At 35.7% G+C, this 22,942-nt stretch overlaps 1 pseudogene; it reads right to left on the reverse strand.

The window, feature by feature from the left end:
• Positions 1–1,135: 1,135 nt before the first annotated feature.
• LOC109552200 (homeobox protein NANOG pseudogene) overlaps positions 1,136–22,942 on the reverse strand; it is a 119,731-nt pseudogene continuing 97,924 nt past the window's right edge.

A 22,942-nucleotide genomic window follows, 5' to 3' on the forward strand; every position in this document is an offset into this window, starting at 1 on the left:
CATAAATCTACTATTTGAATTGACTAAATATGATAAATAACAGCTTTATATCGACACACACAAACAGATACGTACCCATATTCTTTTCATATAATTGCATATTCTGTTACCCATAACATTCATAAAAGTTGGGTTTATATACCAAAGAGAGACTAGAAGTAAAATTGTCAGTTCTTTTCAGAAAGTTAAAATTATGGCTCTCACATAAACACAAAACAAACATTAAAAATGTATGGACTAAGTGTCCATCAACAGATGAATGGATAAAGAAGATGTGGCACATATATACAATGGAATATTAGCCATAAAAAGAAATGAAATTCACTTTGTTATAAAGCAGAAACTAACACACCATTGTAAAGCAATTATACTCCAATAAAGATGTTTAAAAAATTTATGGAGATATTACTACACAACTACCAGAAAGAATAAAATAGAGAAAACCTGACAATATTATTTGCTGGTAAGGATTGCTGGTAAGCAGCAGGAATGCATTGCAGTTAGGAGTGTAGATGGTATAGCCACTTTGGAAGATAGCTGGGCAGTTTCTTACAAAGCTAAGCATGCTCTTTTTTTTGTTTTTAAATGGGTAATTTTTTTTTTTATTGGTACTTATAAACGAACCAGCCAACTGGTAGTATTATGATGTGGACAAATAAAAACATCTTTCTACACATACTAGAGTGGTGAAAAAGTTAGGGGTTGTAGTAAAATAGCAAAAATGGGTAGAGGAAATCAGTGAAGCACATTGTAGCTTAACCCTTCACCTTAACAACTGAGGTTCTTAACAAGTAAAGCCTCCCCACCCCAGAAAATACGAATTATCCTTCATCACACATCTTTGTACTTTTGCTCCCTATTCTTGAGGTTAGGTTCTAGATCCTAAAGATATCCAAAAAAATAGTATTATAACCTAGTTATCTATAGCCGCCAGTCATCTTTTATCGTGTTGTCTGTAGAAGCCAATGCTTCTGAAGCCTCTTTGATTAGTCACCAATCATACACCCCCAAACTGACACAAAAGGCACAATGAAAAGCAGCTTTTCAAGGCAGAGAGATACGTAATTGTAAAAGAAAAATTCTAGGGAAGTAATACAGTCAAGGCTCAAATTGAGATTGAATAATACAGCCATCGTTACAAATCTTCAGGCTGTATGTTCAGAGAGTAATTTGGGAATAAATCCATGTTTTGCTGTTGGGAATTGAAATACTTAGCAGTTTGCTGCATTGTGTTATAGCTTTCCCCATCAGTTTCCAAGGTGGCCTCCAAAACACTGACAGGAGAATTTTGCTGGAACTGGTTCTGGGGCTGCAGGAATTCCTCAACATAGTTGTCGAATTGACTGTTCCAAGTCTAGTTATTCCAAGCTTGGGGGCACCAGGTCTGACTGTTCCAAGGGTGATTGCTCCAGGATTGACTGTTCCAGCTCTGGTTGCTCCACATTGGGTTATTCCAGGTCTGGTTACCCGACATGGGCAGGTTTCTGCAAGAGTTCACCAGGCATCCTTGGTGGTAGGAATAGAAGCCTGGGTATTCTGTAGTTGCTGGGCCCTGAGTCACACAATGTTGCGATTCCTTGGCCAGTTGTTTTTCTGCCACCTCTTACGTTTCATTCTCTGGTTCTGGAACCAGATCTTAACCTGTTTGTAGCTAAGGTTCAGGATGTTGGAAAGTTCTTGCATTTGCTGGAGGCTGAGGTATTTCTGCCTCTGAAATCTATCATTGAGTACACACAGCTGGGTCTGAGAGAACACGGTTCTGGTCTTCTGTTTCTTGACCAGGACCTTCTCTTCCTTCTTCTCTGTGCTCTTGTCTGCAGCCGTGGCCAGTAGTTTTACTCTGGGGCTTGTGGAAGAATCAGGACTGTCCAGTCTCCACGTTGTGGGTCTCAGCAGATGACATTTGCAAGGACACATAATTTTCTTCAGACCCATAAATCTCAGGCATTGGTGAAGATTCCCTATAATTGGATGCTTCGGGGCCACGCAGGCTTTGGGGACAAGCTGGGTCCACACTCGTGTTGTTGAATTGAAGGAGAGGGAGAAAACCAAAGGGCTATATAGATGATAGAAAAAGTCCAGGCTTAAGAATCTAGGTAGAAGAGCTTAGAGAAAGGTGAAGATCTCCAGGTATAAAAGTATTAAAAATATGGGATGAAGGGAAGTCACCTGTGTGATAACAGAAGCCTACCAGCCCAATGTAGGAAAATGACCGAAACTAAGCATACCCTTACCATACCATTCCAGTAATTGTGCTTGTTGATATCTACCCAACTAATTTTAAAATGTGCGTCTACGTGAAAGCCTGCATGGAAATGTTTATAGCTGCTTTATTATAACTGCCAAAAAACGGAGGCACCCAGGATCTTCTTGAATAGGTAAATGAATTAACAAACTGGAGCCCAGTCACCCAATGGAATATTATTCATCAATAAAAAGATATGAGCTATCAAGCCATGTAAGACATCGGTGAATCACAAATGCCTATTGCTAATGGGAGTCAGCCAGCCTGAAAAGGCTATATACTGATGCATTTATATGACATTCTGCAAAAAGCAAAAATACAGAGATAATAGACAGATTAGTAGTTGCCAGGAGTTTGAGGTTCGTGTATGTGTGTGTTTGGTGGGTGTGTATGTGTGTGTGGTGGGGAGGTGTTACAGAGTGGAGGCACAAGAGATTTTTTAGTGTCGTGAAACTATTCCCTATGATACCGTGACAGTGGGTACCTGCTACACATTTGCCAAAATCCATGAAACTTTACAGCACAAAGAGTGAACTTTAATGTGTACAACTTAAAAGGTATTATTTAGAAGGCTGAGGGATCCCAGAATAGAATGCAGAATCGAATGGGGTTACAAATGTATGAAACAACCTCACTGACAGGAGTGCAGGTAAAAGGTGCTGACCTAACCCTGAAAACAAGTGGAGTCTGAAATCCTAAACGCCAAAGCAACAGTACATACACTCCACACTTTAGTCGAGAAAGTTGTTTCCCCTGGGGATACAGGTTAACAATTCTGAAATCACTACACCTGTATGCTAGAAATGAACGATAAAGGCAATAGATGGTATGGTAGGAACAAGTTTTCCTGGTGTTGGAGTGTAATCTAAGAAAGTTTTCATAGAAGTAATATTTGATTTCATCCTGAAAGAACATACAGAATTGCAGCAACAAGAGAAAGAAGAAAGGACATTTCAGGGAGAGTGAATAGCTTCAGTCTGTTGTCCTCCAACTTTTAGGTCTCAGAAACCCTTTACATTTAGCACCCAAAGGGCGTTTAAAAACAATGCATTATATTGATTGATATTTTACTATTATGAGTTAAAACTGCTGTGATTTTGACATATAATTTACAAATTCCTTTTAAAATAAAATAATAAATCTATTCATTATATGTAGACTTGAACTTCCATGCCCCATTAAGGGTGAGTGTGGCAGCAAGACTTGCTTTCGCCAAGGAAATGTAAGCAAAAGAGACAGGTGCCATTAGAATTGGAATATTTTAAAAACTAGTGACAATTTCCTGTACTGTCTCTTTTCCATTACCACTGCCATGAGTAACATTTAAAATGGTGGCTGCTTCCACAGCCTGCAAGGAGATTACAACACTTGCCCTAGTCGAGTCATGAGAGACACAAAGCATGTACAATACATAAACCTCTGTTGTTAAAAGCCACTGAAATTTGAGGGGAAGCGGGTTGTTCCTTACCATCACATAATGTAGCCTATCCATTCAAAATAAAATGAATCCTCTGGCTGTTAGAGATACAAACCACTTCTCTGGCAGCTTAAATGGGGATATATGTATATGTATAGCTGATTCACTTTGTTATAAAGCAGAAGGTAACATACCATTTTAAAGCAATTATACTCCAATAAAGATGTTAAAAAAAAAAAAACACTTAATTTAGTCTCTAACACAAAGTCTTTTCTGTAACCATCATTTTCATAGGAGGGAAGGGTTTATCGTTTTCTGATTATCATGGGACAGCACACTTATCCAGCATCTAACATTTCAGGAAGATGCCTTCGCATGTATCTTGTTATATATCTTTTAAGTAGAAATTATTATTTGTATCTTACAGATGTTGGAACTAAAGATTAAGAGTTTTGTAAAATACACAGATTGCACGACCAGTAAATAATGGACTCTCAACTTGAGTCAAGTTCTGACTTTGATGTATATACTCTTCCCGTATGCTGTGATTCCTTTGGTTAATCTAAAGACAAAAAATTGACTATTATCCTCTAAGGGAAGTTTCTTATTATCTTTATTTTCTATAAAAGGTTAAGAATCTCATTTAAGCAATTTCCTGGATCTTCTGAAACCAGGTTTTTTTTTGTTTGTTTTTTTTTTTGCGGTATGTGGGCCTCTCACTGTTGTGGCCTCTCCCATTGCGGAGCACAGGCTCCGGACGCGCAGGCTCAGCGGCCATGGCTCACGGGCCTAGCCGCTCCGCAGCATGTGGGATCTTCCCGGACCGGGGCACGAGTTCGTGTCCCCTGCATCGGCAGGCGGACTCTCAGACACTGCGCCACCAGGGAAGCCCTGAAACCAGTTTTTAAATAAAGGTGATCTTTTGTTCTATGTTCTGAAAAGGAGTTCCTCTTTAAATTCTTCTGACCTAGGTAACTGAGTTTATACAAAACAGTAAGTAGTCCCAGATAAATTACAAGAGAAACTGGTCTTCTTGCCTTATGGAAAATGCAATGCAGAGGGGGGGGAAAAAAAAGGAGATGCAGGGCTATTTTCTTTTGTCACTCAACAAGATAGACTTTTCACCCATTTGGGGAAAAATAAGGAGACAATTATAACCATGTCAATCACTTTCCTAGTCCTTCAACCAGTGTAAAAAGATTGTGGAAGTTTAAATTTAAAAACTAAAAAACAATTAGTTGTAAATTTTACTTTTTGTCACTTCCTGGATGGACACTTGTATTACTCAGATAAACTCTGGTTACATTTTCCTACTTATACAATCAAGAAAATGGTACCCCTCTAAAAAGATTATAGCAAAGTTTGTTTTTTATAATTTCATAAAATAATTAGCACAGAGTTTGCCATAATGGTGATTACATTTTATTTCCTCCAGATTCCCCATTAAAAAGAACCACAATACTTATCCTGAAAAGCTCCAGTTAAACAAAACCTTTAAACATAAATGTCTCAAAATATATGCTCTGTTTCATTTGGAATGAACAGACAGCAGAAAGTGGCTTCATCCATTTCACTGATCACATGTATCAGAGCAGAGGATTCTGTGAGTAATTTGGCTGTGAGGGTCTTTAGCCACCTACAAAGGGACCAAAACAGCCAGATTCGTTGTTCAATTTACTTCCTAAATCTAGAGAAAGCCTTAGCTAAAGGAATGTGAGCAATTTATTTATCTTTACCTTCAGTTGCTAGCGCTCTGGGCAATAATCATAGAAAATGTAGACACAGCTGAAAGCTCACAGAAGCTTCCAATGCTGAAGCCACATAGTCCAAGGTAAATTGCTTACTTTTAGTGAAAATAAGAGGTAAGATGTGGAATGGCTTTACTTTTTAATAAATGGTATTTATATTTTCTAATTACCAAAGGGAATAATTTAACATATGCATTGTGGTAATTTTAGAAGACACAGAAGACTAAGAAAGGATAATGAGAAACCACATAATCCCATAAGAAAAATGAAACCCTAATCTCAGGTAACAAATTGTTGTCAAGTGAAAAGATCTTAATTGATTTTCTCTCGCTATGAAATTAAGATATTGATATTAATATTTAGTTATACTTACAGAATTTATAATGAAATACTAAATCAACAAATATCACATATATTATTGATTTGTAACAATAAAGTTTTGATTGAATATATCATAGATTAAATTTCCAAGATTTTTAATGGATCATTGTATTTTAGTGTATAGATATATCATGTTATATCTGCTTCTGAAGGATATGTAATTAAAAAAATTTTTCTGTATTCTAGCCATTACCACAAGGAACCTTTTTATTCATATGTACAATTTATTTAGCAAAACTCTAAAACTGGAGAATCCTAGCCAAAAGTTCTAAACTATTTAAGGCTTTCAAACTGTCCTCAGGAAAAAACATAAATATTAAAGTTAAATAATACAAACCATGTGAGAAAGTGTTCATTTTTCCATACTTGTGCCAATACTAAATAACAATCTTATGATCCAGCCATCCCACTACTGGGCATATACCCTGATAAAAACATAATTCAAAAAGAGACATGTACCACAGCATTCATTGCAGCACTATTTACAATAGTCAGGAGATGGAAGCAACCTAAGTGTCCATCAAGAGATGAATGGATAAAGAAGATGTGGCACATATATACAATGGAATATTACTCAGCCATAAAAAGTAACGAAATTGAGTTATTTGTAGTGAGGTGGATGGACCTAGAGTCTGTCGTACAGAGTGAAGTAAGTCAGAAAGAGAAAAAAAAATACCGTATGCTAACACATGTATATAAAATCTAAAAGAAAAAAAAAGGTTCTGATGAACCTAGGGGGTAGGACAGGAATAAAGCTGCAGACATAGAGAATGGACTTGAGGACATGGGGAGGGGTAACTTGGGATGAAGTGAGAGAGTAGCATTGATATATATACACTACCAAATGTAAAATAGCTAGTGGGAAGCAGCTGCATAGCACAGGGAGATCAGCTGAGTGTTTTGTGACCACCTAGAGGGATGGGAGGGAGGTGCAAGAGGGTGGGAATATGGAGATATATGTATATGTATAGCTTATTCACTTTGTTATACAGCAGAAACTAACACAACATTGAAAAGCAATTATACTCCAATAAAGATGTTACATAAAAAATCTTTTAATATCCCATATTTTGTCAGTCTACACAATAACAACACTAACAAAAGCCAATTCTTATTTTCTTTGAAGGTTAATGACCTTAAAAATAACATCTTCATGTTCTCTATTCTTATATATTGCTTCTTTGAGTTGCCTGTTCAAATTCTTTATTTGTATTTTTGATCTTTTTTCCCCTCTTACTGACTTTTAAGATACATATGTATACACACACACATATATATCTTTTTATCTTTTACAAATATTGTATCTTTCTAGTTTGCCATATGTATTAATTATGTTTATTTTTCTTCCATTACCATTAGGTAGTTTTAAATTTTTATATAGTTAATCTTTTTATATCTTCTATTATGCTTTAAAAGTTTTCCCAGTACTCAAATTTCAAAACTCACTTTCTTATATTTCCTGGTTATTAAAATGATCACATATCTAAGTAATTAGTGTGATATAAAATATGAGATCTAAATTTATATGTTTAATGGTGTATAGCTCTTCTAGCACCATTTATTGACTATTTCTTACTTCCCCTATAATTTTGAAATGTTAACTTTAGCATGAAGATCTTTTCTACCTATACTCTTAATTAATTTTGTAATTAACACTCTGTAACACTCTTAATTAATTTTGGTGTATAGCGTGAAGTAATAAGCCAATATAATTTTTCTCAAGAATAACTAGTTTTGGGCTTCCCTGGTGGCGCAGTGGTTGAGAGTCCGCCTGCCGATGCAGGGGACACGGGTTCGTGCCCCAGTTCTGGAATATCCCACATGCCGCGGAGCGGCTGGGCCCGTGAGCCACGGCCGCTGAGCCTGCGCGTCCAGAGCCTGTGCTCCGCAGCGGGAGAGGCCACAACAGTGAGAGGCCCGCGTACGGCAAAAAAAAAAAGAATAACTAGTTTTCACAGCACCAATGACTGAAAAATCTTTCCTCTTCTGTGTTCTACAATGCTCATTCTCTCTAATATTGAATGGCTATATATGCAGTGGTTTGTTTCTGGACTATTTTATTCTATGATTATATTTATTTCTCCCTGTACCAATGTTACAATATGTTAATTACGGTAGCTTTATAATTAGTCTCAATGTTTTGGAGGCTATATCCCTATCTCCTTCACCTTTTGCTTCCTCGGGTATGGCTTGAATTATCTTGACTCTGCTTTTCTACATAATTTTAGAACAGCTTGGAAGATTTTCATTGGGATTGAAATTTCATAAATCATTACAATAGTGAATACAGTTTTACTATCCAGAAAATGAACTATCTATATCATTATTCCAGCATTCTTTTATGTTTTTAAATTATATGTGTAAGAACTTGCACCTATTTTATTAGATTAATTCTCACTTTCTTCATATTTTTTGCTAATGTAAATCGTATCTTTTTTACATATGCTCATTTTGTTGCTATTGTACAGATTTTTACTGCAGTTTGTACGCTTATCTAGTGTTTAGCATACTGACGAACGTTTCTTCGAATTATTTATCTGTAGCTTCTCTTGTATTTTCCATGAAATAACCATATCTATCAATCTGAAAATTCTAACAGTTTTTTCTCTTCTAATTCAATCCTTATATTTTTAGTTTAATTTGTTTGTCTTCTGTATAGGTTAGGGCACCTCTCTTGTCATCTTTGGCATCAACAGATGCAATATTATTATTTATAATAATATTAGTAATATTAGTAAGATATATATATGCACATATGTATATATGTGTGTATATATATATATATTTATATTTATATTTATATATTTGGTTTCCATCCCCTCTCCTGGCACAGAGCTCTTAAAGCCCTTGGACTTTCTAATGTATAGCTAGAGTTCTAAAGGTGAAAATACTCTTTTATTATTTACAGCAAGCCCCTTTCAACCACTCCTGAGTTTATGTTAATAAAGTAACTTTTGAAAAAACCCCTAAGGATGGGGGTTAGATGCCAGAGCAACCAACCTTTTGATTAGTGGGTTGAAACTTTCACCCTCTGCCCTGTCCTATGGGGAGCGGATAGGGACTGGAGGTTGGATTAATCACCAATGGCCAATGATTTAATCAATCATACCACATAATGAAGCCTCCATAAAACCTCCAAAGGATGGGGTTCAGAGAGCTTTCAGGTTGTTGAATATGTGGAGGTGCTGGGAGAGTAGCAGCCCAGAGAGAAAATGTGAGAAGAGCTCTGTGCTCCTTCCCACATACCTTGCTCTAAGCCTGTCTTCCATTTGGCTGTTCCTGAGTTATATCTTTTCATAATAAACTGGTAATCTAGTAAGTGAACCCTTTCCCTGAGTTTTGGGAGCAGCTCTAGCAAATTAATTGACCCAAGGAGGAGGTCGTTGAACCTCCAATTTAGAGCTGGCCAGCCAGAAGCACAGGTAACCTTGGACTTTCATTTAGCATCTGCAGTGAGGAACAGTGTTAATTGCGTGGAGGTGAGCCCTTAACCTGTGGGATCTGATGTTATCTACAGATAGATAGTGTAAGAATTGAGTTAAACTGTAAGAGAGTAGGTGGTGTTTGAGTACTTATTGGTGAGAGGAGACCCCCAGGCATTTGATGATCAGAAATGTCAGAAGTGTTCGGCAAAGTGTTGGAAATGAAGTATTGTATTGTGAGTAATGAAAGAAAACATTTTTTTTTCCTTTGCAGAATATTCTTAGTATTCCACTTTTTTCTCTATTGACTTTTTATCTATACTTCTTTTGATTATTTTAGTGATAATTTTAGGGTTAGCAATATACATCCTTAATTTATCCATATATTCGTGTCAATATTTCACCACTTCACTGCTCACAGTTCCCACTTCTCAATTCTCTCTTCCCATTTCCCTACACTTTCCTTATTACGTTTTATACTTCAAAATCTCTATTTCTGAAATATAACAACTTACAATATTCTTGTCAACTTCTTATACTTTATTAACCCCATGTTACAATTTTCTTTTTACTTTTACAGTTATTCTATTTTAAGAGAATTATGAAAAGGAACAAACATGTACTTCTGTGTTTATCCACTTAGTTACTATTTCTAGGGCTCTTCATTCCTTTCTGAGCTTTTTAACTGGCATGTTTCCCCTTCAGCTTGAAAACATGCTATAGCATTTCTTGTAGTTCAGTATAACTAAAGGCAAATTTTTTTGGATTTAATTTGTCTGTAAATGTTTTTATTGAACTCTTGTTCCTACAGGATATTTTTGCTGAATAATATATTCTGGGTAGATGGACTTCTTTTTCCTTTTAGCATTTTAAAGGTATTTTCTTCTGCATTGTTTTTTCTAATGAGAAGATAGATGTCATTCATATTGTTATTTCCTTATATACAATATGTCTTTTCTCTTCCAACTGATTTTAAGATTTAAGATTTATTTAGCTTACAGAAATTTGACTATGGGACTTCCCTGGTGGCACAGTGGTTAAGAATCTGCCTGCCAATGCAGGGGACACAGGTTCCAGCCCTGGTCTGGGAAGATCCCACATACCACGGAGCAACTAAGTCCGTGTGCCACAACTAATGAGCCTGCACTCTAGAGCCCGCAAGCCACAACAACTGAGCCCGTGTGCCACAACTATTGAAGCCCGTGTGCCTAGAGCCCGTGCTCTGCAACAAGAGAAGCCACCACAATGAGAAGCCTGCACACCGCAATGAAGAGTAGCCCCCGCTAGCCGCAACTGGAGAAAGCCCATGTGCAGCAATGAAGACCCAATGTGGCCAAAAATAAAATAAATTAAAAAAATAAATTTATTTTAAAAATAAATAAATAAAGTTCTTTAAAGAAATTTGATTATGGTTTACTTTGCTGTGCTTTTTTTAGTACTTACCTTGCTTGGGACTTGCTAAATTTCTTAATCTCTAAATCAATGCTTTAAATCACATTTGATAACTTTTGGACCTAAATTCTTCTTAAATTTTTTTTTTGCCCAATTGTCACTTTTGTCTCTTTCCAAACTCAAATTACATGTATCATGGGACCATTTGATATTATTTCCTGGGTCCTTTGTACTCTTTTCATTTATCTTTAGAGAATGATTTTGCTTATAGTGTTTTTAATTTCTAGAATGTCCATGCCATTATTTTTCATCATTTCCATTTTCTACTGGTATACCTATGTGGTTATGTATTAAGATTATATTTTCCTTCAATTTTTAAAAGAGTTTTCTTCAGTTTTTGACATACTTTAAATTGCTGTTTTAAAAGTCTTTGTCTACTATACCCAATTCTATGCCATCAATGAAGTAAGTTTCTATTGATTGTTTTTAAAAAAACTATCAGTCATATTTTCCTGTTTCTTTACATATCTGGCATCATTGATTACATATGGGGCATTGTGAATTTTATGTAGGTACCAGAAATTCTACTGTCTTTCCCTGAAGAGTATTAATTTGTGTTCTGGTGGGCAGTTTAGTCACTGAATGTTCACCTTGAACTTGCATAGGCAGGTTTTGTTTTACAGTTTGGTAGAGCCGATCTGTGGAAAGCCCATGATGTTTACCAAGCTTCTCCAACTTGTTAGGATTTACCCTCCAAACTGTTCAAATGTGAATCATGTCAGAGCTTAATTTTAGTCTTTGTCTTTACTCTAGGGCATGATCCTTATTCCTAAGGCATCCTTTTCTTTTCTCTCAAATGTAATGGGATGTTAAAGATATTAATGAGGATTTAAGGTCTCTCTGCTTTGGCTGGACCCCAGTGTACCCAGCACTGCTCAGCCTTCAGTATCTTCATTCCTATTTCAGTCCTATAGCAGCCATTCCCACTAGAGTTGTAGTCTCTTCCTCCCTGTGTGTATTCCAGCCCTCAGCCAAGTACTTGAAAAGGACTTTCCTTTTTAGTACTATACCTCGCTGAACCCATTTTAGCTCTGCCCTGAACTCTAAACTCTGTCTTTTCCTGAGGCTCTGCTTGAATTGCTGTACCAGAGTCATGATGCTGCACTGTAGTTATAAAATTTTCCTCAGTCCAGGGCAACCCTGAGGTTTACCTTGAGAATTTCCCTTCTCTTAGTGATTACAGTCTTCTGTTGCCAGCTGTCCACTACCTGAGAACAGTTGCCTTATATAATTTGCACGGTTTTATGGTTGATTATGGCAGGAAGGCTAGTCCAGTACCACTGACGGCATCATAACCAGAAGCAGACATCTCTGCACCTAAAAGAATGTAATGTATTTCCTCCAGCCACTTATGTAAATCTTAATAAAGATGTAATCATGGTATATATAAAATTTTGAATCCTTCTATTCTTACCAAACACTAGAAGCATTATCCAACATTGCTTAAGATAATGGTTAACCATCTGAAACACTTAATAAAAACAAATAGTTGGATTTGCAATAATTTTCTATAATTATAATAATTCAGAACTGTAAAAATCTTCTACTTTATGACTAATCTTATGTCTTAATTATTGTTCTTTCAGAGACTTGTATGATTTAATCCTTGCTGTCAGTCACCCTGAAGCATAATACATACAGTTCTCATGAAAAGTAACTCAGTTACAAATCAATGCTTATAATCTGGAGTGGCAAATGTGACATCACTAGTAATGGCAAATATGACACTCGTCAGTAATAGTAGGTAAATGAAAGTAGAGAAATACGTGGCAGATAAGTGTTCATTTCCCTCTACTCTTGTCCTTCATTTTAATGTATTTGTAGCCTCCTCCACCCTTTTTTAAATGTACTATCTCCATTAAGAATTTTGGGGGCTTTGTTGAATTAATAACAGACTTCAGTATGACCTTTTCATTGATAGAGCTTACGATTTTAGGCTCATCTTTTCATTTCAGGTATTGACATTAGTAGCAGAATTCAGACATGGAATCAGGGTTATACTCCTTAGCTCACTTGACTTGACTTTTATATTTGAAACGACTGCTTGTCTTCTCTGTCCACAAGGTTTTAACATATATGGCAAGTCTTTTCATATCTTAAGGCATATGTACCTTATGCTACAATGTGGATTCAATTCCAGTAAAAGCTCCTGCAGCTCCCAATGGGCAGCAATAGGCAGTAGTGCACTAGTAAGCATTTAACAGTTATATCACACACACACACAAAATACCTGAAGCTCTGATTGGTAGAATTTACTGTTGAGAAAAGATGTACATGATTTGCTCCAGGACACCACTGGCCGTGGGGCCTTTCCATCAGTTCTTGGAGGATGACTGACATCTCACTGGGTGCTCAAACATGCCTCCCGTCAGGCATCAACTTCAGTTATGCTTGATGAGCAGAGTTCTTCAGAAAGGTCACTAAACATTTGTTCCATTGTATATCACTTCCATGTGTCTTTAAAAGCCTTCTTTTTCTCACAAATATTTAAGTAGTCATCTTCTTGAGTGAAATTCAGGAAGTTTCAGATTTCTTTTTAGCTCTTTTTTTTCAGCTTTATTGAGGTATAATTGACAAATAAAATTGTAAGATATTTAAAGTGTACAACATGATGATATGCTATATATATTCATCATAAAAGGATTCCCTTCGTTGAGTTAATTAGCACATCCATCATATCACGTTTACCTTTTCTTTTCTTTCCTTTCCTTTGCTTTGCTTTCCTTTCCTTTCCCTTTCTTCCTTTCTTTCTTTCATTAAGAACATTTAAGGTCTACTCTCTTAGCAAATTTCAATTATACAGTACAGAGTTATCAACAATAGTTAACCATGTTATACATTAGATCCTTAGACCTTATTCCTCTTGTAACTGGAAGCTTGTACACTTTTAGCAAACTCTCCTACCCCTAATTCCCTGAAATCAACTTTTATACTTTCTGTTTATATGATTTTGACTTTTTTTTTTTTAGATTCCACATATATGATACTCTGCAGTGTTTGTGTTTCTCTGTCTGATTTATTTCACTTAGCATAATACCCTTAAGATTGAGCCACATTGTCACAAATGACAAGATTTCCTTCTTTTTAAAGGCTGAAAAAATTACATTGTGTTTTATATATATATATATATAAAACATTTTTCTTATCCATTCGTCCATTGACAGACAAGTAGGTTGTTTCCATATTTTAGCTATTGTGAATAGATGCTCTGAACATAGGAGTGCTGATATCTTTTCGAAATAATGGTTTTGTTTCCTTTGGATATATACCCAGAAGTGAGATTGCCAAATCATGTGGTAGTTCTATTTTTAATTTCTTGAGGAACCTCCATAATGTTTTCCATAATGGCTGCACCAATGTACATTCACAACAACAGTGCACAAGTGTTGCCTTTTCTCCACATCTTTGCCAATACTTGTTATCTCTTGTCTTTTTGATAATAGCCATCCTACAGGTATGAGGTGGTATCTCTTTGTGGTTTTAATTAGCATTTCCCTGATGATTAGTGATGTTGAGCATCTTTTCATGTACCTATTGGCCATTTGTATGTCTTTGGAAAAGTGTCTACTTAGATCCTTTGCCCATTTTTAATTGGATTATTTACTTTTTTGCATTGAATTATATGAATTCCTTATATATTTTGGATATTAAGTGCTTATTGGATATATGGTTTGCAAATATTTTCTCCCATTCCATAGGCTGCCTTTTCATTTTGTTGATGAATTCTTTTGCTGTACAGAAACTTTTTAGTTTGATGTAGTCCCACTTGTTCATTTTTGCTTTTATTGACTTTGCTTTTGGTGTCATATCCAAAAAATCATTGCTAAGACCAATGTCAACATGCCTCCTATGTTTACTTCTAGAATTTTTATGGCTTTAGGTCTTACATGAAAGTTTTTAATCCATTTTGAGTTGATTTTTGTGTATGGTGTAAGATAGGGATCCAGCTTCATTCTCCTGCATGTGGCTGTCTAGTTTTCACATCCCCATTTATTGAAGAGACTCTCCTTTCTCCACTCAGTGTTCTTGGCTCCTTTGTTATAAATTAACTGACCATATATGTATGGGTTTATCTCTGGAATCTCATTTCTGTTCCATTGATTGATGGTCTGTTTTTAAGCCAATACTATACTCTTTTAATTACTATAGCTTCCTATTATTTTGAAATCAGGAAGTATGATTAAATAAACAAATGAATAACTTTAGAAAAATGAATTAACATTTGGCATCCTCAGCTCCCACCAAAATTTCCATTAAAATTGATTAAAATAATTAAATTAACAAGCTCCTAGACTTTACTCCTGGAGAGATTTAAAATGTCAGTGTCATAATACTGTACAAAATAAGTAATTGAAGTACTACATATATCCATTCAGAGTTAATTTCATGTGCTCCATATAGCCTATATTTTAGGTCACAACCTCTAGATATGGTTAAAATCCATTTAGCATTTTAGTCAGCTGCAATAATAAACAGAAACACAGACATACCTAGATATACTTACATTTATTTATCTATATAACTGCAAAAAGCTTTTTTATTTATATTGAGAATTCTTTCTGAAAATTACATTTAATGGTTACATATTTTATCCTTAAAATATGTAATTATTTACATATTAGCTACCAAGCTCCTCAAGACCTGTGGGTATAAATGGGGTCATACTTCATTATTTATTCAACTTTCACTGGCTCTTGCCACTGTCTTCCTATGTAAGTCTTCAGAGCCTGATAAGGTCCTGGAGTGTATTTTGGATAGTTCCCAAGTGGTCACATAATAGTATCTCACATTTCCTCATGAATATGGATCTAATCTGCATCCACGTGATTTCCAAAGGCCACTGACATTCTCTGACCACCATGGTGTCTACCAGGTAGCTCTGTGCCCTGTGGCTACCATCATTCTTCCTGGATTCCAGAATATTTTGGAGGAATGGCGGACAATTTCTCCATATTTACAGAAAATCACTGGCAAATACTACAGGCTCTACTAAGTGGTGTGACTGCTACTTTTGTTTACTTCCAGGTGTGCAAATAGCCTACCAGGGTCTACCACAGATTCCCAGGAGCCACCACAGATACTAGACTGATCTGCCACAGAGTGGGAAATAATGGTACTTCTTGTGTTACACCAAAGTAGTAGTTGTGTCCTGACACCAGAGAGGTGAATCACCTTTATTTTTTACTAATGATTCTCTTACTGGGAACACAGACAGAAGTCTAGGGGAATAGCCGAGACTATTTCAACAAATGACCAATTTAGAATCACCCCTTTCTCTGTCCCTAAAACTTTACTACCTGGTGAAGTTTGGGATATTTGGTTTATTTTCTCCGTGGGATTAGTTCTTTCCCAGCTTCATCTTCAGTCACTCACTCAAATTGATTTCTGATAACTCTCCCTTCTTCAATCCTCTTTTCCACTACTTTATGAAACATAATGACAACTGTATAGCCATTACCATGTTATTCGACTGGGAGGTTTAAACTTTACTCCCTGTTGTAATAGAAATATTGGATTTTAAAGCTCTTTTTCGTGTTAGAGGTTATTTCTTTCAAATAAAAGATGGATTATTTGGGCAAAGGTTTTGAAAAGTTTTAGGATTCTGAATATGTATTTAAAAGTAGATATTCCTAACTGATTTTTGCTTATAGGTAATTAATTTACTAATTTCAAGAAAGTAATTTCTTCATTAAGCAATTTCTGTGGTAAAATAAGTGTCGTTCTTCAAAACACCTCCATTACGTGCTGTAAATATGTCTAGCTATACTGAAAGTGTGTCACACAAAATCATCAAAACCTTGTAGTTCTTAAAAAAAAAAGAACGAAATTCACTTTAGTTCCCTTGCTAGTAGAGTATTAATCTCTCAAAATTGTGCAATTATTTAAGCTTTCACATTTAAATGCCAAGGTTTAGGGCTAGGCTTTGAAATCTTACACCCATAAATTTTGAGTATGTTATATACACAAAACAATTCCTCCAGTCTAACATGAGATATTGGTGGCCTTGATAGTATGTCATCTCCCTGTCCTATTACTCACAGGGAATTAAATGGATGCCATCCTTGAAGAGTTTCCATGAACTCAATGAAAACCATGTTAATTATATTTATAATTAGCTTTTCTTGGCTCTGAACTAACCAATTCCTACTCTCTGACCCAGTGAGTTGTACATGCCGATATTATGCTTTGTCCTTGCCTATATCAATGTACCAGCTATTGACATTCAAACTGAGTTTTTAAATGTATTTATAATTGCTGAATAATTTTTAATCCTTCCTCCATCTTTCTTTTCTCTTTCCCTTACTTTTTATTAAAAGGCAAAATAAAATGTCTATAATAGATAAAGTAGTGTGTATGTATAAATAAAAACATCCCAGACCAACTTGCCAATAGAATTAAAGGCACATTAAAGTAAATGTTTTAAAAATGTATCATATAAGCCTGTCAGAACAATCTAAAAATAAGTCTCACATAGGACTATGCATGTTGAACGAATACTTTGTATCTGTTGATTTATAAAAGAAAATTATCATGATCTTCATCATTCCAGATATGATTACTGAATGCCTACCCGGTATCAGGTAATGTCTTGAGCACTTTGCTAATTGTATTAGTTTTCTAGGGCTGCCATAACAAATTACATAATCTTGGTGACTTAAAACAATAGAAATTAATTTTCTCACAGTTCTGGAGCCCAAAAGTCTGAAATCAAGGTATCAGCAGGTTTGCACTCCCACCGAAAGATGTAGGGGAGATTTCGTTCCTATCTTCTTCCATCTTTTGGTAGTTACCAACTTCTTTGAGGTTGTGGCCATATAACGCCAATCTCTGCCTCCATGGTCATATGGGTTTATCCTCTCCTCTGTCTCTTCTCTGTGTCTCTTACAAGGAAACTTGTCATTAGATTTAGGACCCACCCGAATAATCTAGAATGAGCTCATCTCAAGATCGTTAGCTTATTTACATCTGCAAAGACCCATTTTTCTAAGTAAGGTAACATTCACAGGTTCTGGAGATTAAGGCATAGACATATATTTTTAGGGAACACTATTGAATCCACTATACTTACATATTTCAAATTGTAATAAATATAGAGAAAAACAGAATGAGAGAGGTTAGCAATTTTCTTAAGGTTGCACAGATCATAAATGGTAGGACTACAGAAATAGAACTCGTTCCACTGCCTTTTAAAATTTTAAAAAACTTTTTAATGGTTGTGTTGGGTCTTTGTTGCTGCGTGCGGGCTTTCTCTAGTTGCGGCAAGTGAGAGCTACTCTTTGTTGCGGTGCATGGACTTCTCATTGTGGTGGCTTCTCTTGTTGTGGAGCACGGGCTCTAGGCGCGCAGGCTCAGTAGTTGTGGCATGTGGGTCCTAGAGCACGCAGGGGTCAGTAGTTGGCGCGGCAGGCTTAGTATTTATGGCTTGCGGGTTCTAGAGCTCAGACTTAGTTGTGGTGAATGAGCTTAGTTGCTCCGTGGCATGTGGGATCTTCCCGGACCAGTGATCAAACCCGTGTCCCCTGCATTGGCAGGCAGATTCTTAACCACTGCGCCACCAGGGAAGTCCCTCGTCCCATTGCGTTTTGTTGTGTTTCTATTCAGGTATTATTGGCATACAAACAAGCTGTACATATTTAATGTATACATTTTTTTTTTTTTTTTTTTTTTTTTGCGGTACGCAGGCCTCTCACCGCTGCGGCCTCTCCCCTTGCGGAGCACAGGCTCCAGACGCGCAGGCTCAGCGGCCATGGCCCACGGGCCCAGCCGCTCCGCGGCACGTGGGACCCTCCTGGACCGGGGCACAAACCCGCGTCCCCTGCATCAGCAGGCAGACCCTCAACCACTGCGCCACCAGGGATGCCCTAATGTATACATCTTGATGGGTTTGAAGATAAATAAACACCCGTGAAAGTGTCATCATTACATTTTACTTGTTCATGTACTAATTTGTTTCGCTCTTTGGGTCTAGTTATCTTGACTGAGACATTCTCTTATTCTACAATACGTTCCCAATGCCTCGCTTTTGGCCTTTGATTCAGATTAGGCATTAAGTAACCAATCACTGAATAAATAAATGTGTTGTTTTCTCACCAGCAAGTCCAGCTATGGCCAATATCCATGATATAAAGAAAATGTATCTGTTACTTTACAGCTGCTTTACCTAAAGGTTATCAAAATTCAGTAGCAACAGCTAACCTCTTTCCAGAGATATTTAGTATGAAAATCTAATTCTTTAGACTGACTTAAAGAACAAGCTCTAAGATATAACTTTAAAAATAAGAATTGACTATTTCTCACCTTCCTCTCTGTTATTTAAAAATTATTTTTATTATTATTTTTAAGTCAAGGATAACTGAAAGAACAAGAAGATCTTCATAAGTTACCTCTTTATTTGGTCTTTAAGCACAGCCACTGACACATATTGACTGGTATATGATTTGTATTGAGCAGCAAGATCCAATTTGTTGCCTAGTTATTGCTGATGACTGAAGATAGTTTTTGTTTTTGCTTTTTTTTCCCCAGACAAATTAAGTGATAATTGGGGGTGGCCAAACACCACATCAGAACTACTCAGTCTCTGTGGCAATTGTTTTGTAAATGAACCACTCAGACCCCCACCCCTCCTTGAGGGAATTTGAGTTATTCATTTTGATAGGCAACCAAAATTTTGGTAATATAAAGGGACAGGATTGAAAAATATATGATCTGATCTATTTGAGGAATAATTTTCTCATAGTTACTAATTTTTGTTGTTGTTCTGAGCTCTTTCACTCTGTGTTTTCTTTGTCATTCATTCATTAACCATTCTCATGCCAAGGCAAATACCATCTAGTTAAATCTTTAGTGTTTTATCATAGACCTCTTGCTTGGTTTAGATGTACTTTCTTCTTGGGTTGTTCCAACATTGGGATTCCTTATTTGTTTTCTAAACATTCCTGGGTTTGGCAAGGAGGCTTTGTGCATTGCAAGGAGATTGACAACCAAATTTCTATCGTAGGTCACTAAAAGGGAGTTGGTGTCAGATTCATGGATTTGAGAACGCAGTGGCTTGAAGGAGTAGAATTCAGGGACACTAAATTGTTAGAACTGAAATATAATTGACTTGAAGTATACCATTAGGCACAGATGTACATTAAGCCAGAAGAAAATAAACCTTCTCAGTATTTCTGATGTTCAATTTCTTCATTTATAAAATGCATATTATAACACATTTCCACCAGGTTTCATATGAAACCTGGATGAGTAACACATGTAGAGAATCTGGCACAATGCCTGAAACATATTAGGTGCTCAAATATTATTACTTTAAAAAGTTCAGGTAGGACAGATAATTTCAGGAAGTTTTCTCCATAATTTTAGTGGAAATAGATCATGTAGTTATTAATTTCTTACATTTGTGAGTTTTGCACTGCCCAACATTTACCCCTCAAGCATACTAGCTCAATAAACTAAATTGAGAGAGCAGATATGTTTCTCAGGGAAAAATTGCATTAACCAAATTAATGACACTAGCAGATAAAAATCAGAATGTTAATTTCTTAATTTTCTGCTTAAAACTAGTTGTCATGTAGTTTTAAGTATGTGAGTCCTTATTATTTTATCTCTGTTGGCAGACTACATGGGAAAGCAAATTATAATTAGAATGCTACGTGGAATCTCAACAAGGAACAGTAGATGAACAGAATTGTAATTACCATCAGATTTACGTAGTTTATTAAATTCATCTCCACAACATGGATGCCCTTGTTAACAACAGTGGAATGTTTAAATCTCATTGCCTAATTTTTCTTTCCCTTAGAATATGGGTTGGATGGCTATTACATTCGTTGCTTTCTTTCCCTTAGAATATAGGTTGGATGGCTATTGTATTCGTTTGCTTTTACTAAAATTTTATGACCTACCTCCTGGCAGATTAATCTCTTTTTCTTCAGGAATGTTGACATCTTCAATCAAGAGTAGTCAGTTCTTGTTTGCTAAGAGCAACTCTCTGTCCTTAAAAGAAATTCTCAGCTCTCAGCTCTCATTAATTGTGTGTTGATTTTTACAATATAAATGTCAGAAAGCAATCTCATTTTTCTTCCGTAATTTTTGGATCACCTCTAACTGAAGACAGTACTTAATTTTTTTTTCCAGTTTTACTGAGAAATAATTGACATATCTCACTGTATAAGTTTAAGTCATACAGCATGATGGTTTGATTTACATGTATTGTGAAATGATTATCACAATAGGTTCAACTAGCATCCATCATTGGGTATAAATACAATAAGAAAAGAAAGAAAAAATAAGAAAGAAAAAAATTTCTCCTTGTGATGAGGACTCTTAGGATTTACCCTCTTAACACCATTTCTGTATATCATACAACAGTGTTAACTATAACCATCATGCTCTACATTGCATCCCTAGTTCTTATTTATCTTATAGCAAAGTTTGTACATTTGGACCATCTTCCTCCAACTCCCTCTCTTCCTACCCTCCTAATCTGGTAACCACAAATCTGATCTTTCATTTCTTTAAGTTTAGGATTTGTTTGTTTGTTGTTTTTGCTTTTGTTTAGGTTCCACATATATGTGATCACTACAGTATTTGTCTTTCTCTGTTTGACTTATTTCACTTAATGTAATGCCTTTAAGGTCCATCCATATTGTTGCAAATGGCAGGAACTCCCCAGTTTTTAGTAGCTGAATAATATTCTTTATTCATTCATCCATCAGTGAACACTTAGGTTGTTTCCATGTCTTAGCTATTGCAAACAATGCTGCTATAAATGTAGGGATGCAGATATCTTTTCAAGTTAGTGTTTTTATTTATTTTGGATATATTCCCAGAAGTGATAATGTTGGATCATATGGTAGTTCTGTTTTTAATTTTGTTTACGATCTTATATACTGTTTTCCATAGTGGTTATACCAATTTACACTCCCATCAGCACTGCACAAGTGTTCCCTTTTCTCCACATCCACACCAATATTTGGTATCTCTTGTGTTTTTTGATGATGGCCATTATAACAGGCATGAGGTGATATTGTGTTTTGATTTGCATTTCCTTAATGACTAGTGATGTTGAACATCTTTTCATGCACCTGTTGGCCTTTCATATATCTTCTTTGGAAAAATATCTATTCAAATCCTTTGTCCATTTTTTAAATTGGGTTATTTGTTTTCTTGCTATTGAGTTGTCCAAGTTCTTTTTATATTTTGGTGCTTGTGTTTGGTGCTTATCAGATACACTGTTTGCAAATATTTTATTCCCATTCTGTAAGTTGTCTTCTCACTTTGGCATTGGATACTTTTGCTATACAGAAGCTTTTTAGTTTGATGTAGTCCCACTTGTTTATTTTTTATTTTGGTGCTTGTGTTTTAAGTGTCATAACCAAAAAATCATTACCAAGGCCCTTGCCAAGGAGCTTTATTCCTATGTTTTCTTCTAAGAGTTTCATAATTTCAGGTCTTACATTCAAGTTTTTAGTCCATTTTGAGTTAATTTGTGTGAGTGGTGTAATGTCAAGGTCCAGTTTTATTCTTTTACATGTGAATATTCAATTATCCCAACACCATTTATTGAAGAGACTCTCCTTTCTCCATCAAGTATTCTTGGCTCCTTTGTTGTAAATTAATTGAACAAATATGCACGGGTTTATTTCTGGAAACTCTATTCTGTTCCATTGTCTGCTTTTATGCCAATATTATACCGTTTTAATTACTATAGCCTTCTAATATAACTTGAAATCAGGAAGTATAATGCCTCCTGCTTTGTTCTTCTTTCTCAGGATTTCTTTGGCTATCTGGGGTCTTTTGTGGTTCCATGTAAATTTCAGGAGGGTTTTTCCTACTTTAAAAAATGTTATTGGAATTTTGATAGGGATTGCATTGGATCTATAGATGGTTTGTGTTAGTATTGACATTTTAATAATATTAATTCTTCCAATTCATGAACATAGGTTACCTTTCAATTTATTTGCATTTTCTTTGATTTCTTTCATCAGTGTCTTGTTTTCAGAGTGGAGATCTTTTACTTTCTTTGTTAAATTTATTCTTAAGTATTTTATTGTTTTTGATGTTACTGTAAATGGGATAAATTTTTAAATTTCTTTTTCAGAAAATTCATTGTTTTTGTACAGAAATGCTACTGATGTTTTTGTACAGAAATGCTACTGATTTTTGTGTGTTAATTTTACAATCCTGCAACTTTACTGACTTTATTTGATTAGATCTAACATTTTTGGGGCTCAGTGCTACTTAATTTTTTTTGACTCTCAGTTTCCTGATTTAAAAA

The sequence above is a fragment of the Tursiops truncatus genome, chromosome 8 (genome assembly GCF_011762595.2).
Source record: "Tursiops truncatus isolate mTurTru1 chromosome 8, mTurTru1.mat.Y, whole genome shotgun sequence".
Taxonomy (NCBI): domain Eukaryota; kingdom Metazoa; phylum Chordata; class Mammalia; order Artiodactyla; family Delphinidae; genus Tursiops; species Tursiops truncatus.